Genomic DNA, 15,291 nt, shown 5'->3' with positions numbered 1-15,291 from the left:
CCTCTGCATATATTATAGACTTATATGGAGATCTATGCTGCTTAAAAGTTAAGCATAAGTGTTTGCTTCCTAACAAATTGCTGCAGAGGTTTAGAAATTCTGCAAAACAAATCTCAGCATGAGGCAATGATAGCCAGGAGTAGGCATTTATCCTTTGCTCTTTAGAGATATGACCCACTTTAACCAATGTTACATGGAAATACATCCTCTCATATAGGAAAAAGGGTAAATTGAAACAACATAATCAGGGCCTGACTCCTACAGACTCGCATGTCATTGTTTCTTTCTGCCTTCTTGCTCTGTGAGTTTCCAGTTCTTGTGGGATTGGGGCTTTTCTGCTGAACTTGAATTTTCTATAATCTTCTGGGAAGATGTGCCTTCTTCTTGCTGGTTTTCCATCAATCTCTTTAGACTATGTTGTTTTACTTGTTCAACTAAGGAATATTCTTCACCTCTGGGGACAAATAATACTGCTCAGACTGTGTCCAAGACAGCCATGCCAGGACAGCTATCTTTTCCCCTCTTCCAGCTCTGTTCCTTACTTCTTCCATTATTTCCCACATCCAGAGTATGCCATATTCAAGCTCTGAAGGAAGCCTCAATGTTGGTAGTAAGCCTAAGCCATGATCTCTGCCTCCAAAAAGACCCCAAAACCTCAGCCTGATGTGTTTTCCCTCATGCATCACATTCACTTAGCATGGAAGTCTAAGCCAACACTGTTGAGCTCTAGGCTGCTGCTGTTTAGTTTCCTTCATCGTGTAGTCCTCATTTCCCCCTGAACTAAACTAAGTGATAATTGAGTTTAAATAGGCAGGGTTTGACACTGTGACCATGAGAGCTGAAAACTGGATAGCAATAAACTCCTCTTTCATTACTACACCTCATCTTTGCTTAGTCACTGCTTGGTGCCAAGGATTTGTTTCCCTGGAACAATGTGTCTTCTTCCCTGGAAAAAGGCTTCCTTGTGATGAAATGGGTGCTGTAAACAAAGATGTCCACCCAGGAGTGAGGGTTGGACAAGTTTTGTGCAAAACAGATTCTTTAACACAGTCCTTTCCCCTACTGCAAAAGCTAACTCACAGCAGAGCACAACCCTTTCTGTGTTCCTTGCTGGGAGCTCCTTCAGCATCAGCACAGATGTCCACTCAGGGGAATTAGTTGCCTTTCTTCTCTTTATCTATTTTTCTGCCAGACAATGAAATAACAGGGGTTAGCACTAAGCAAACTGTGGGGGAGGCGTGTGTATTTTACAAGACCTCAGAAATGTAGAATGTTGATAAAGATACATAATAGCCTTGTGGGAGACCATGCCCTCCGTCCAGGGAATGGAGACAATGTTTTGTGTTCTGTTCCTGGAATACCACAGAATGGGAACATCAGTAAAAAAAGACCTGTATAAACAGTGAGCTGGAGACACAAATGCATTTCCATGAACATTCTGACTTGACTACATCCACCCGCAATTCAATGGCTCCTGTTTCCATAGCAATGGAGTATCTCATAATTTTTATGTCTTTTTCTTCTCAACAACCATGTGAGTTGAGGAGATATCGTCTACATATTTCAGACATGGACAGAGGTGTTTTAATCTCCCTCCTTTTATTACCCAATGGAAGGGGTGCATTCATTTCTACAGCCTGGGCCATAGCAGGGAAGGAACCAGACACCAGCACCTTGTCCCAGTGTCTCCCTGCTCAGGAGGGGGGAATTGCAGATGGAAGGTGCTTTGTGAGTTGAAGGAAGTTTAAGCAGAGGTCTGAGAGACAGAAAATCTTGGCTAGAGGATGTTTGAACATTTCTGGGAGATTTCAAAGTTGGATGCTGACCCAAAGCAATCCTTCCTACTACACCCCTGGTTGCTCAGATACAACAGTACACACACGGCTATGTACACTTGGACCTGGAGCCACTCTCTCAAGGAAATTTACTTGTAGTGGCATCCCTCCATTAGCTCCATCCACTCGAGGTATATGTGGTAGGGTTTCCTTTTAAACCCCTCTTTATGGGTAGCTAAGCTATGCCAGACCCTCAACTTAGGGCTGTATCAGAACACCAATTACCGCGCACATACTGGGCCCTCAGCTTTGAAAGGACAAGTTAAAGCACTGTATAAACAATAAATTAGAATATCAGAGTAATTCCCTCAGTGTTGAACCCCATGCCATCAAAAACTCAGCAATTAGCATTTCCCCCCATTTTTTTCCCACAGTGGTTTTGGTAAAATCTGAAGATGATCCTTCTGAAACACAGACAGGCTGCTTGCAGCTGTAATTTGCAGAAGAAACCTGTTATTTATACCCCTGGTTCTATGAATTTAGTGTTTATCTTGGTATATGAGCTGGTTTACTCTCCCTGGCAGGACAGCAGGCTGAGCATCCCAATGCACAGGGACACAGAGGCTTTGCCATGTCCCATCTGCTGTCATCCACAGCTCTCTGGTTTTCCCATTTGAGGCTGTGCTTTGTAGAATTACAGAATTTTTTGGGTTGGAAGGGACCTAAAAGACCATTTAGTTCCAACCTCTCTGCCCAGTGGCAATGACAACTTCCACTAAACCAGGATGCTCTGACCCCCACCCAAGCTGGCCTTGAACACTTCCAAGGATAGGGCACCTGCAGCTTCTCTGGGCGGGGTGCTGATGATAGGTGTGACAAAGCCTTTGAGAGACTGCTGGCTTTTTTTAGATGTCAATGGCAGGCCAGGTGGGACACCTTGGGGAGGTCAGAAGGCATTAGGGAACAAAAGAGGGCTGATTTGTGAGACCACACAGGTGTGGAACATAAGATGGTCTAGGGCAGTGAAGGCCCAGCAGAGCTTGTAATTCCTGCCTAAAGCCTGACACCACATGGATGTGTTAGACCCAGAGGACATCATACATATCACTGTATACCTGGGAGTGGAGCTGAATGGGCCTACCCAGCTTCTCCAATGTTTTAGCAGGAGCTAAGCTACTTTCCACCTCTCTCATGGCTCTAAAAACACTCACATCTGAGTTCAGTTACCCTGTGGGCATGGCAACACACCCCTGCATCAGCTGGGGGGTTTGAATCCCATCAGTGAGGCTGGAGGGGACATATCTGCCAACAGGCACAGCTGGGAGGGCATTTCTTACAGCTAAAGGGCTGTGCTGGGAGGAAAAGAAACTTCAATGGATATTGGGAAAGGAGGGACAAACTCAAAGTCCAAGGCATTTTTGGAGGACCTGGCTTCTCAACCAATGGCCATTGGTGTCAATCCAAAGAGACCAAGCCCAGGCCAGCCCCAAGACCCACTGCTGGGTGCTGGAGCCACTCATCTTCCCCAGTTTTGTAGCAGGAGCTTACCTTGCCATCCACAATGTCCAGGCTGCACTGCTCTGAAGAAAAGCAGTGCCCTCTCCCAGTGCTGCAGGATCGTGGATCAACCACAGGCTCCACTGGTGCCTGACACAGAGCCTCACAGAGGGAGACACAGGACACCAGGCAGACTAAACCATCCTCCCCCAGCCAGTGGGTCCATGCATCACTCTAATCCTGGTTGAGGGCATTTCTGTTCCCCGGAGGAACGAGCTAGGTGTTTTTCAGGCATCATGCTTCATTAAGTATTTTTATATCATCGCTTTGCAGCTGCAGGGTGCAATGATGGGGGGCTGCAGCTCTGACTTGCTGATTAGTGCCAGGACTGTTGCACACATGGCTTGATGAGACCCAGTGATTATCTGAGCAGGGAAAAATCCTCAGCACAACATAAAATCAGGATTGGATATAAGCTTGGCATTTAGGGAGTCCTCTGAATTGTTTGTCATACTCAGACTTTCACCAAGAGGGAAACTTAATTAAAATGAGGTGCTGAGAGAGGCTTGACACTCTTCTCTCCACAGCAGCTCGCTGCTTAATTGGAGAAACAAACAGTGTTCAGTGACTTAGTGGAACATCCAAAGCTTTTTTGGACAGGAATATGAGAAAGAAGGCTGAGGACAGTGAAATATATTTTAGTAGCACTTATTTCAGCTTGGTCTAAGGATCAAAATCCTGCTAGTGATGGTTTAGTCTGGATGATGAACTGGCAAATCACACTTGCATAGGGAAAAATGTGTGACTGGGATAACAGAAATCCCCTTTCTTGTCACACTCTCTTGTTTTACTTGCAAGTGCTTGTACCCTGCAGAAATCCCTTTCCTGGAAAAAAAATCCCTTTCTGACAGACTCGATGCTGATGCATCGTGTCTGATTCCCAGGGAGCTGGTTTTGGTGGTATTTGAGCATGAACAGGGGATTAGAGGAGAGCCCAGGGATCAAACTACCCCAGCTGAATTGTTTTCCAGTCTAACCAGTTGGAAAATGTGCAGTCTACCAGCGAAGGAGCGCTCCCTTGTGGGTCATACAGAGTGTGAGTAGAGCGTGTGTCAGCTATGTTGGCTCAGAGGTGATTAATAAAGAAAATAAAACTGGGGAAGAAAGGCATGACATAAACTGGCACAGCAGCTGAGTGTAACCAGATGTCAGGTTGTTTTGATCTTCTCCTTGCAAAACCAAGGAAGAAGGAACACAAATAAGCCCCCTCCAGCTCAGAGCCACTTTAGGCACCCACTGTGCTGCTTGAGGCCAATGGAGATGAAAGGTAAGGTCCAACATGTCACATACCCCTGGCTGGGTCTCCGAATTGCAGAAGCACATAGGACAGCTGGCCACAAAGCACAGACGTACTGGGTTTGCTCTAACTTCTCCTGTGTTGGGGCTTTGGCAAAGCAGCCGCAGCTGAAGATGGCAGCTGGACCAGGCAATTAAAGGTGGATATTCTTCTGCCTATAGTCATGGGAATGGAGTGAACACGAGGAAGAAGAAACACACATGATGAATGGGAAGAAGAGCCTGTTAATCGATACAAGATGGCTTGTTCAAGGCTGACAGCCATACTTGTCTTTGCTGGATGGGTGAAATAACTTGCTTCTGGACTTAGAAAAAGCTTATGATAAAGCACAATAGACTGAAACAGATAGTTTCACATCCTGGAGTACCCTCCATCTCTTTAGACCTGCCTAGGTGTACTTGATTTGTTAAAAAAATATGGATATTGATTTAATACCAATATCCAACTATGACGGACAAAGTATCTCTAACAGTTTGAAGTTAGAAAGTGTATGTTTATTACGACGCCGGGCAGCGTGCGGGATAGTTCTCAAATACACATGCGCAATTTATAGATGATTACAGGGTCTTTTTATGTACAAAAGTGTTGAATACTCAAAACACAAATGCATATTCATGACTTTGGTTTATCTTATTTTTCGCTTCATATAGTAATTAGCCAAAAAGCAATTAAGCATGCGTAGTTTGTTCTTTGAAATGGGTCGGTGGTCTTTTTTAGGGGGTGGGGTCTCAAAATGATGAAGTAAGATGTGTCTTCTTCGCTTTGCTTTTTTAACCTTTTAGTGTTGGTGACACTAAGATTCTATTTTTTTAAGACTATTTGATTTATGATTACATTGTGTTCTTGGAGTTTATTGATTAAGTTGACAGGTCTCTTGATTTATTGGTTCTTTACATCTGGCTTATGTTAAAGAAAAGGGAGTTTACTTCAGCAATGTTTAGTTAGTAAAAAGGGAGTCTACGTGCTAAAGTCTTTTATTCTTTAAAATGTAAAGGGAAGTCTACGTCAGCAAGTCTACGTCTACTTTAACTAAAGTCCTTAATTTTTTAAAATTAATATCTCATACTGAGAACTCTGTTCACACTGTTTCCACATAACCATCTCTGCTGCATCTCAAGGCCCAGGAGCATTTAGAAATTAGAATAGAATCATGGAATTGTTAAACTTAAAAAAGCCCTCAAAAAGCACCAAGTCCAGTCATTAACCCGGCACTGCCAAGCACATCACGTACCCAAGTGCCACAACTACATGCATTTGAACACTTCTAGGGATCTGACCCCACTACTTCCCTGGGCAGCATGTTCCAGCACTTGGCAACTCTTCCAGGGAAGGTTTTTTTCCTAATATCCAGTCTAAACCTTTCCTGGTACAAACTGAATCCGTTTCCTCTTGCCCTGTAGCTTGTTACTTGGGAAATAGCCACCAGAGAGACAACTAGAGCCTTTTCCAGCCCAGATCCAACACATGGAGCTGAGCTAATGTGCAAAATGCTGATTCTTACAGTTAAGCATATCCTTACATACTTCACTGTAGTGTGCCTACATACTTTTTTGTGTTGAGATTCCTCCATGCATAGGACAATTTCTCCTTGGCCTTTCCACTCAGAGGATAATGCTCAGAGGTTGGGATAGCACCAGAAGCAGAGTTTGATACTGCTGTAGATGAACATCTTCACCTCATCCTCACCAGCTGAAAGCTGATGGAATATTTACATTGATATTTACTCTTTATGTTAGACAGATACCATATGTATTATACAGGTGAAATATGGCTGGCGTGTTTACACTCCTTCTCCACACGTCTCCTCCCAGTCAACCAGATAGGAAATCATTTGGCAGATCTTCATCTGAACAAGTCTAGTGCTCAGGAAAAGCAGCATCAATTACTCAAGATGGGGTAAAATGTGGCTTGCACACATGCCTATGGTCTTAGGGAAGAAATGATGGCTCTTTGCTGCACCTGCTGCATTAGGCACTTGGTATTTCAGTCACTCAGAGTGATGTTGATCCAGGTGCAGGCTCAGTCATGCTTTGTGTTCTTTAAAACACGGGGTAAGGTAATCCAGGTTCCAGTGCCTTATTGTACAGGACCATATGGTCTGCTTTAGAGACAGCTGCAGAAGATAAAGTGATAGAGGAAAGGAGGCAAGGACTGTTTTCCTGTTTCACAGTGTGATGCTGGCAGTGCTAGTAGGAAAAGACAAGTTGTCCTCCCCAGTGCCTTGCTCCTACTAAATCCATCTGAGAAGGAGGCAGTCCTAGAACCTGGGGAGGTGGTTTCTCACCAATCTGATCTGTTTTGCCTACCTTTGAGCACTGCATGCCTCACAAAGACACTCTTGTGGTTTGAAAGGACAAATGAGATCTGTGCTGGCAAGGTTGGAGTCTGGGCACATATGCTTGTGCAAACCTCCTGATCTGTGATAGGAAGAAAAGGGCAATGAAACTGGAACCTTGGAAAGCTGGAAACAGCCCATGAGACCGATGGACAGTTGAGGACAGGGTTCTTCTGACCCTCCTCTGTTGAATCTCCCTGCAGTTCTCTCTACAAATACATGCAGAGACATTTGTGCCACTGGACCTGTCCATGGCAAACCCAGTGGTTCCTAGGGCAGCAGTTTTGCTGCTTTCCCAGACCTGGATGCTGCCCTTTTTCTCCCGTGGCTCTGAGCATTCAAGATTTCCATTCTGGCTTACAGAGCTCTCAGTGATGACTGCCTGTGCTCATGTCTGCTCCCCATGCACAGCAGTGCCGGAGGTATCAGAGCAGCACACCGTCAGCCTGAGAGGCTTATCGTTATCAGCTTAGGAGATGTAGGTCATCAGGGAATTTTAATCAGCAGAGACACTTTCACATCCAAAGAGACAAAGATATTATCAATTCCCTTAAATGGGCACCAGAAGGGATGAGCTGCAGCTCTTGGGACTCTTTCTTTCTTCATCCTGTCTGAAAGAAATTGTTTCACAGAATGCAGTGATGCTGTGCTGATCCCCAGCTGTCAATGCCCTGGTTTTCAGTCACAGATGTACTCAGAAAGTCAAATTTCTCTGAAAGCTTTTCTTTTCCATGAGGAACATGCTGTTTATTTCTCTCACTGCTCTGGAAGGCACCCTTCATGATGGCCACCTGGAAAAGCTGTAGCAGGACACAGCAGGCTGCTGGTGCTTAAAAATGCCTGTCTTCTGGGTCAGTGCTTATTTCCACCAACAGTTTTGATCTGTTTTCCTCTCCTTCTCTCCGGGGGCATTCCTCACTTGCCCAGCTGTAGAGTTCCATGCTGTGCAGCAGCAGCTAATGGGGACTTAGTGAGGTGTTAGCCTGGATGTGCGTGTTTCGGATGAAGGGATTAATACCTGGGGGCTTGTTTGGGACTCTTGCAGACAGCAGGTTTGAAACATGGCAAGGTTTATCCTTTGTCTTGCTTCTGTCAACGTCTTCATTAAATTATAATCCCACTAAAAGAAAATCACACTGTTAGCATGAAGGAAGACATGAACAATTGATAATTTTTTTTTCTCCCTTCTGTGGTTAGTTGAATTGCAGGCATTGCTCTTTGGGTGGAAGTTAGGACTGATTACTTTTATAATCCCAGAAGGCAGAGAAAAAGTGAACCTGGGATGTGTTTTGCTCTGCTATCTCCGGTCTTGCTGAAGAGCTAAAGCATTTAACATTAGTGTTTAACATATATGTTACTCTAGATGGGTTAACTGAGTTTGAGCAGCACTACAAAATAACTATTGCAACCACCCATGTGTTTGAATGTCCCTGGAAATAGTCTTGTCAAGGGTTGCCTTTATAAGTGACAATTAATAGGCATGAAAAAGTAGGTGTGCTCTGAAACCAGGTACATTGACCCTCATTAGGCTTTGTCCAGGCTCTGGAAATGATGAAAATACTTCCTTTAGAGATGGAGGGTTGTCGGAAGGCTTTAACTAGAGTTTTTAAAAATGCCAGTAATCCTTCAGATTAGCTTTTCTGTCAGTCTGAAATAAGGCCAGTTAAATTCCAGCAAACTGAGCAGGCACTGGTCCAACGCTGTGGATTCAGAAGGGAATAGTGGGAAGGCTGAGGCAGAGCATTGGGTTTTCATGGGAGAGGGCTTTTTCAGGGTGCAGAAAGGTGGTGACTAGCCTGCCTCAATGCAAATCTGTCATCAGACTCTGCAAAAGCAGCCCAGAGGATGTGTGTGTGTACACACACACATAAGAAGGATGTACAGCTGTTGGAGCAAGACCAGAGGAGGCCATGAAGATGCTCAGAGGGCTGGAGAGATGCTCTCTGAGATGCTCAGACCTCTGCTATGGAGACAGGCTGAGAGAACTGGAATTGTTCAACCTGGAGAAGGGACACCTTTGGAGATCCCTTAGGGCTCCTTCCAGTACACAAGAGGACCACAAGAGAGCTGGAAGGGACTTCTGGCATGGACATGGATTGATAAGACTAGAGGGAATGGCTCCAAACTGTTGGAGGGCTGGGTGAGTTAGATATTGATAAGACAGTTTTCCCTTGTGAGGGTGGTGAGTTATTAGCATGGGTTGCCCAGAGAAGCTGTGAAAATATTCAAGGCCAGATTGGATGGGGCTTTGAGCAATCTGATCTAGCTGAATGTGTCTCTGCCCATGGCAGGGGAGTTGGGACTAGATGGTCTTGAGGGTCCCCTCCAACTTAAACTACTCTGTGATTCTATGACTCTATGAACTGAAGATACATATTTACATAGCTGAAGCAGAAGAGATGAAGACTTCAGGAGGCTGGAGGCTGCTGCCTGCTAAGACCTTCCATCTACACAGGGAAGTTTATACCTAGCTCATTCTCCATAGTAATTAATCAGTTCATTCATTGATTCATGGATTTTCTGTAGCTCCTAATTATGGTGAGACATTTGGATATCATGATAACAGAGAACAAATTTTCTGCTAGGCAAGGTGAGAACTGCAGGAAGGTATTACACAAATACTGTGTGGCCTGTGCTCTGGTTTTGTATCCAAGTTAAAGTTTATCTAGCAGACATTTGAAAGCTCAGATATTTAGATAAGACTGTAAAACTGGCTGTTTTCTTCAAGCTGCCAAAGATGCCAGAGACTGGGAAAGACCAAATGGGGTAGAAGATGCTCTGGTGTAATTTCCTCTATGGGGTTTGTAAAGCCCTCGTGCGAAGGAAATGCAACTCAGTGTCATTTCCTGGCTTTATTTTAGGGATAAATGCCAGTTATCAGATCTGTCAGGATCTGATGAATGCTCCAGTGAGATTATGTGGTTATGGGAAAATTTGCAACATAGCATAGGATAAGACATCATGGAAAACGTCAGCAATCCATGAGTCCATTGACGCATTTGGAAGGCTCGCTATCGTTCACTGTGTGCAGGCTTGGCCAAAACCCATCATTCTTTGTCTGCCAGAAAATTTATAGTGATGTTTTTTTGTTTTCTTTTTTTTTTTTTTTTTTTTTTTTTTTTTTTTTTTTTTTTTTTTGCTACGCTTCATTTAAGACATTTACTTTTTAAATATCCAAGGAATGATAAGCCTCCTGAACTCTGCAAGTGCTGTGTGGGTTTGCTGTTCCCCTGAGGTTTTCTGTTGAGGCCACCAATGAAATTGCAGTGTCACTGAGTGTGCTGCTTTTGGCTGGGGTAGAGTTAACTTTCCAACAACTGTTATGGGGCTGTGTTTTGGATTTGTGCTGAGTTGATAATAAAGAGATGTTTTTGTTACTGCTGAGCAGGGCTTGCACAGAGCCAAGGCATTTTCTGCTTCTCATACTGCCATGCCTGTGTGGAAGCTGGGGGTGCCTGGGAGGGTGGGAGGAGATGCACAGATGACCCCAACTGACCAAAGGGATATTTGAGACTGTGGGAGATCATGGTCGATGTATAAAGGAGGGGAAGAAGGAGGAAGGAAGGGGCGTTTGGAGTGATGTTTGCCCATGTCACAGTTATCTCTGATGGGGCCCTGCTCTCCTGGAAATGGCTGAGCACCTGCCTGCCTGTGGGAAGACATCTCCTTCAGTAGATGGCTTTAACTTGCTTGTTAAAAAGTCCAGCCTGGCTAAGCCTCATGTAAAAAAAAAAAAAAAAAAAAAAAAAAAAAATTAACAATAGCTGCTTCTCAGGCTGAATCATAGTTGCATTCTAAGAAGTATGAAAATGTCCCCTGGAAGAGGAGTATTCCTCTCTGTACTGCTGTATAATGAGCTTCTGGAAACAAGGCTGTCAAATTAAACACTCAGGTGTTGATGCTGAAATAAATACATGTATAAATCTCTCTTCCAGTGTTATGAGACTCTTTCCTGCCAGCTCTAGTATTGACTATCTAAAGCTGCAACATCATGTATTCCACTAATGCCAGTGCCAGAGACATCAGATTTCACAGGCTACAAATTCTGTTTCCAAGAAAATCAAATAAGTCTAGCCATTTTGGAAAAGAAGCGGACTCACTTGAACTTGACTCTGCAGTACTCAGGGATGACCTGTTGGTGTTCTGATGAAAACCAGATAAGCTGGAGAAAAAGAGTTTCCAAATGCCTGACTGCATCTTACAAACAGGGTAATATGCCACAGCGGGACAATCCTTTCCAAAAATTCCAGTCCTGCCAAAACCAGGGGATATCAGACACTTCTGTCCTGCAGAGTCAAGAAAGTGAGCTCAGGTGGGGTTGACATCATGCAAACTCAATGTCATGGAAAGGACAAAGTGGAGAGGAACTTCTAAGAAGGAAAGGGTGAAGGTTTACTAATGCCAGGCCATGAGGCTGCACTGAAAATAAATCTTGTCTGTCAGATTTTATATAACTTCTGTGGCTAAGTCACAATTCTGGCATGTAAAGTCAAATGGTGATGCTGTCTTCCCAAGTACCTACAAACTGCCATCCTATTGAAACGTGATATTGAAGAGAAAATTAGTGTTACACAGTCAATGTGTCTGCATCATAGAAAAAAATTTTTAAAAAGATTAATTGCTATTTTGACATCAAATAGTAGATGAGGACTCTCGTTTGTTAGTGTTTTCTAGTGGAGCCTCTGGGATGTGATTTTTTTTTCCCCAGTGCTGTTCAAAACTCTACCATATTACCTGGAAGAGAGAGAAAAATCACTATTCATATAACTTGCAAATAGGTCTGGACCTCTGATTAAATGGAAATATTTGAAAAGCACCTACTGAATCTAAACTAACTAAACGGGTTTGTAAACATCTGGGAAGAAAAATTTATACCACACTTCCAAGGCAGATGCTTGCTCTAAGGAGAACAGAGAAGGGCTTAAAAACAGTGTTTTTGAAACTGTGTTCATCCAAGCTATAGAATTAAAGTGGAGAAAAATCAAATAGGTGATAAAGGATGGCATGACTCCTATATTCAGCATTAAGGACTGAGGCTTACTAATTGATACGGTTTATTATTTAGCCAAAGGAAAGAAAATTAAAAATGAATGTTAAAAGAACATTGCGAGGATGGAATCCTGAAAAACATGCTCTATGGCAAAAGTCTTAACGAGCTGTTTATTTATTTTGCCCAGAGAATGACTAGGATGTGAGCCAATTATGGCATGCAAATGTCTACAGGGAGGTGATATTTATCATTTTTTCCTGTTTTGTTTTTTTTTTTTTTCTTAGGCGAAGACAGAGTGAAAGCCGGTTGCAGGAAGCTGAAGCCAGACACCCTAGATGTTAAGTGGGTGTTTTTAATGTTGAGGGTAATTAGCTCTTGGAATAACAGACGTAGGAACCCGGTGGATCCTCCAAGGTTGTAGTTTCTAATTAGGGCTCAGAGGACGTGAAGAAAGCCTAATGTGAGTGTTGCTGTACTGTTCTCCCTCAATTTTCTCTATAATCAGTTGAGATATGAGACTTTTCTTCAGGGAGAGGGAAACATGAATCAAATCTTCCCTGTCTCTCTCTGCTGACAGTAGAGATTTTCCAGAGAAATCAGCTTTATCCAGCGGCACCCTCTGGTATAATTCATTACAAAACACATTTTGTATCCAGAATGCTGGAAGAGCTCAGAACAGCAGCAGCTCCTGGGAGGCTGCTTGGCCAGGCTGATGGGGGAGGTCAGACTGAGAGATTAGAGCACCCTCTCCTGCTCTAAAAATTAAAAGCAAAGCGATACAGCTGTGGCTTAACCATCCCATGGGAAATGTTGTGTCACTTGTACACTTCAGTGAGCGCTGAAGAGTGTTGGGAATTAATCTGATGGTATGCAAATAACTCAGCTTTGCAAAGAAATCTTTACTTTCTAGTGTGGTTGGGGCAGCAATGATAAGCTGTAGATGTGAGGAAGAAAAGCAAGGTCTGGAGATAGAGGCAGGGTTTTAAACTTCAATATTTCTTTCAGCCAGAGGGGTTACATAAATAGTTGGGGGCTTTTTCCTTAGCTGCTTGATTTACCTTGTTTGTTTATTAGTGAAACTAATCAGGCAGTGCCAGGACCTGAGCTTGTTTTTCAGAAGTAGGAGTGTTATCCCTAGTCTTGGATACCTTCAGCATGGGAGAGATGTGCTGGAACCATTGGGAATAACCAGCTTTTCCTGTGGAGGATGGATTACTGCCACAGTTATTACCTAATGGAAGGAGGGTTGTTACATCTGCAAACAGAAGGAGAAGAAAATGGAGACAGTGATAAAGTTCTCAACCCACTTTGCTATGGAAAGGGATGAATCGTTAAAGGTAGAGTAATTATACTAATGAATAGACTGCCAAGATTATTTTTTCATCTTTCATTGCTGAGATTTGAATGCTATAAACAAACATCATCTAGAAGTGAGTCACTGAAGTTTTGTAGCTTCTCCTGGAGACTTTGAGTCTGCTGACCTAAAGTGGAATTAAACTGTGCAGCTCCATTGCTGATACAGAAAGAAATAAGATAGCACCGAGCATATGACATATGAATAGAGATATAGGTGTATCTGTATGCGGATAAATCAAATTTATAAGTTCAAATTAAAAAAAATAAGACTCCCAACTAAAAAAAAACCACTTAAGTGTCATTTTTTGAGTAAAACCTGGTGTCGAAACCTAATGTACTGGCAGCATACAAAGCTGTGTTCTGAGTTCAGGCTTGACATTAGAATGTGTCTTAGGCACTTTCCAAATATGAAAGCTATTTTATAATCCCTGATAACTATCTTGAGCTGTAACAGCCTTCAGTGAAGCACATGCCCAGGAACCTCCCTGGATCTGGACTGTGCAAGGAAATGAATGAATGGGAGCAAATGAATGAAAATGAAAAATGAATGAAATTAACAGAGGGAGCTGCTCCCCCCACTGCATCTGAATGACTCTGTGGCTTCCCTCAGTCATTAGTCATGAGGAGCTGCTCCTGAACTCACACCAATGAGATGTTTATAATTTATATGATGTAGCTGAAGTTAATAGTGCTAAAAGGTTGAATTACAAATTATTCCCTCTAGATAACAACTGCTGGGCCTCTGACCACAGCTAAATTATTGCAAGGGTCTTCCTAGGTAGGACAGGCATGAAGACATTAGAGGGTTTTACAAGATGATAATTGTATTGCCAGGTCCAGGGGGAAGGTGTCTGGAAATGGTTTATTGGAGGGCTCAGCTATGGGGAAGCATATGCAGGACCCAGAGAAATAACCAAGAATCATTAAATAATGGCATAATTTGTATTGGAAGAAACCAGTAAAGGTCATCTAGTCCAACCCCCAAGAGGACTTTGATGCAAGTGTAAAAAGCTCTGTGTGTGTCATGATAGGTAAAAAAAAAAAAAAAAAAGACAAACAGGGAAAAGGGGAACATGCCACACCAGCAGAATGATGAACCCAAAACTCAAATATTCTGCATACCCCAAACCTAAATAGCTCAAGAAGAGGAACCATCTCTCCAGTGGTCCAGAGAGATTTAAAGAGCTGTTCTGCAGGGGCTGATCCCAGGAGCTAAATCCCTCTAATCCAAGGGCAGAGCTTTAAGATGCTATCCCTACAACTACTGGGTTAGATTGAAGTACAGTCTGTACTGAGACAGTTCACTGTGAGGCAGACTTGGACCTTGGCAAGACCTTCAAGGAACTAAAGGCTTGGGAGGTTACAGTCCAAGCTGTGAAACCCTCAGCAGAGGAATGGCCCTCACCAAAAGGGACACAGGAAGATTTTGACAAGGCACTAGAGGATCCCAGAGCACCCACCCAGCTGGAATGGCCTGTGCACACAAGAATTGGAAGGAGGTGGCCACCAAAGCAGGAGAAGCTGACCATGCATTGCCTATCCTCGTGGTGGTACCCACATCCAAGGACAGTCACTGACGCTGGAGAGAGGCTGCTCTGCTGTGGGTGGCTCTTTCTTGAGGTCTCCCTCCATCAGGCAGAGGAGCTGCAGGTGCATTTACAGCACATGCTGCACTGCAGTGCTCTGTGCTGCGTGTCCTGGGGCCTGAGCATCCAGGATAAAAATACTTCTCCAGTAATGAACAGGTAAGCTGGAGTAAGGGGCCTGCTATTTTTAGAGCACAGACTTGCTGGGATCAGCAAAGTTTTCTAAGTCATGGGGTGAAACTGCAGATGGAGGGGAGCCTGATATGGCTTTGCTACTTCTGTGCTTGACTCTGAAGGGGGAGATTGTTGTTTAAAAAAAAAAAAAAAAAAAAAAAAGAAACAAGAGAAAGCTCTATGGCTCCTAGTATTTAACCAAGAATATTTCAAGTCAAGAG

The sequence above is a fragment of the Sylvia atricapilla genome, chromosome 2 (genome assembly GCF_009819655.1).
Source record: "Sylvia atricapilla isolate bSylAtr1 chromosome 2, bSylAtr1.pri, whole genome shotgun sequence".
Taxonomy (NCBI): domain Eukaryota; kingdom Metazoa; phylum Chordata; class Aves; order Passeriformes; family Sylviidae; genus Sylvia; species Sylvia atricapilla.
This window is presented reverse-complemented; position numbering follows the sequence as displayed.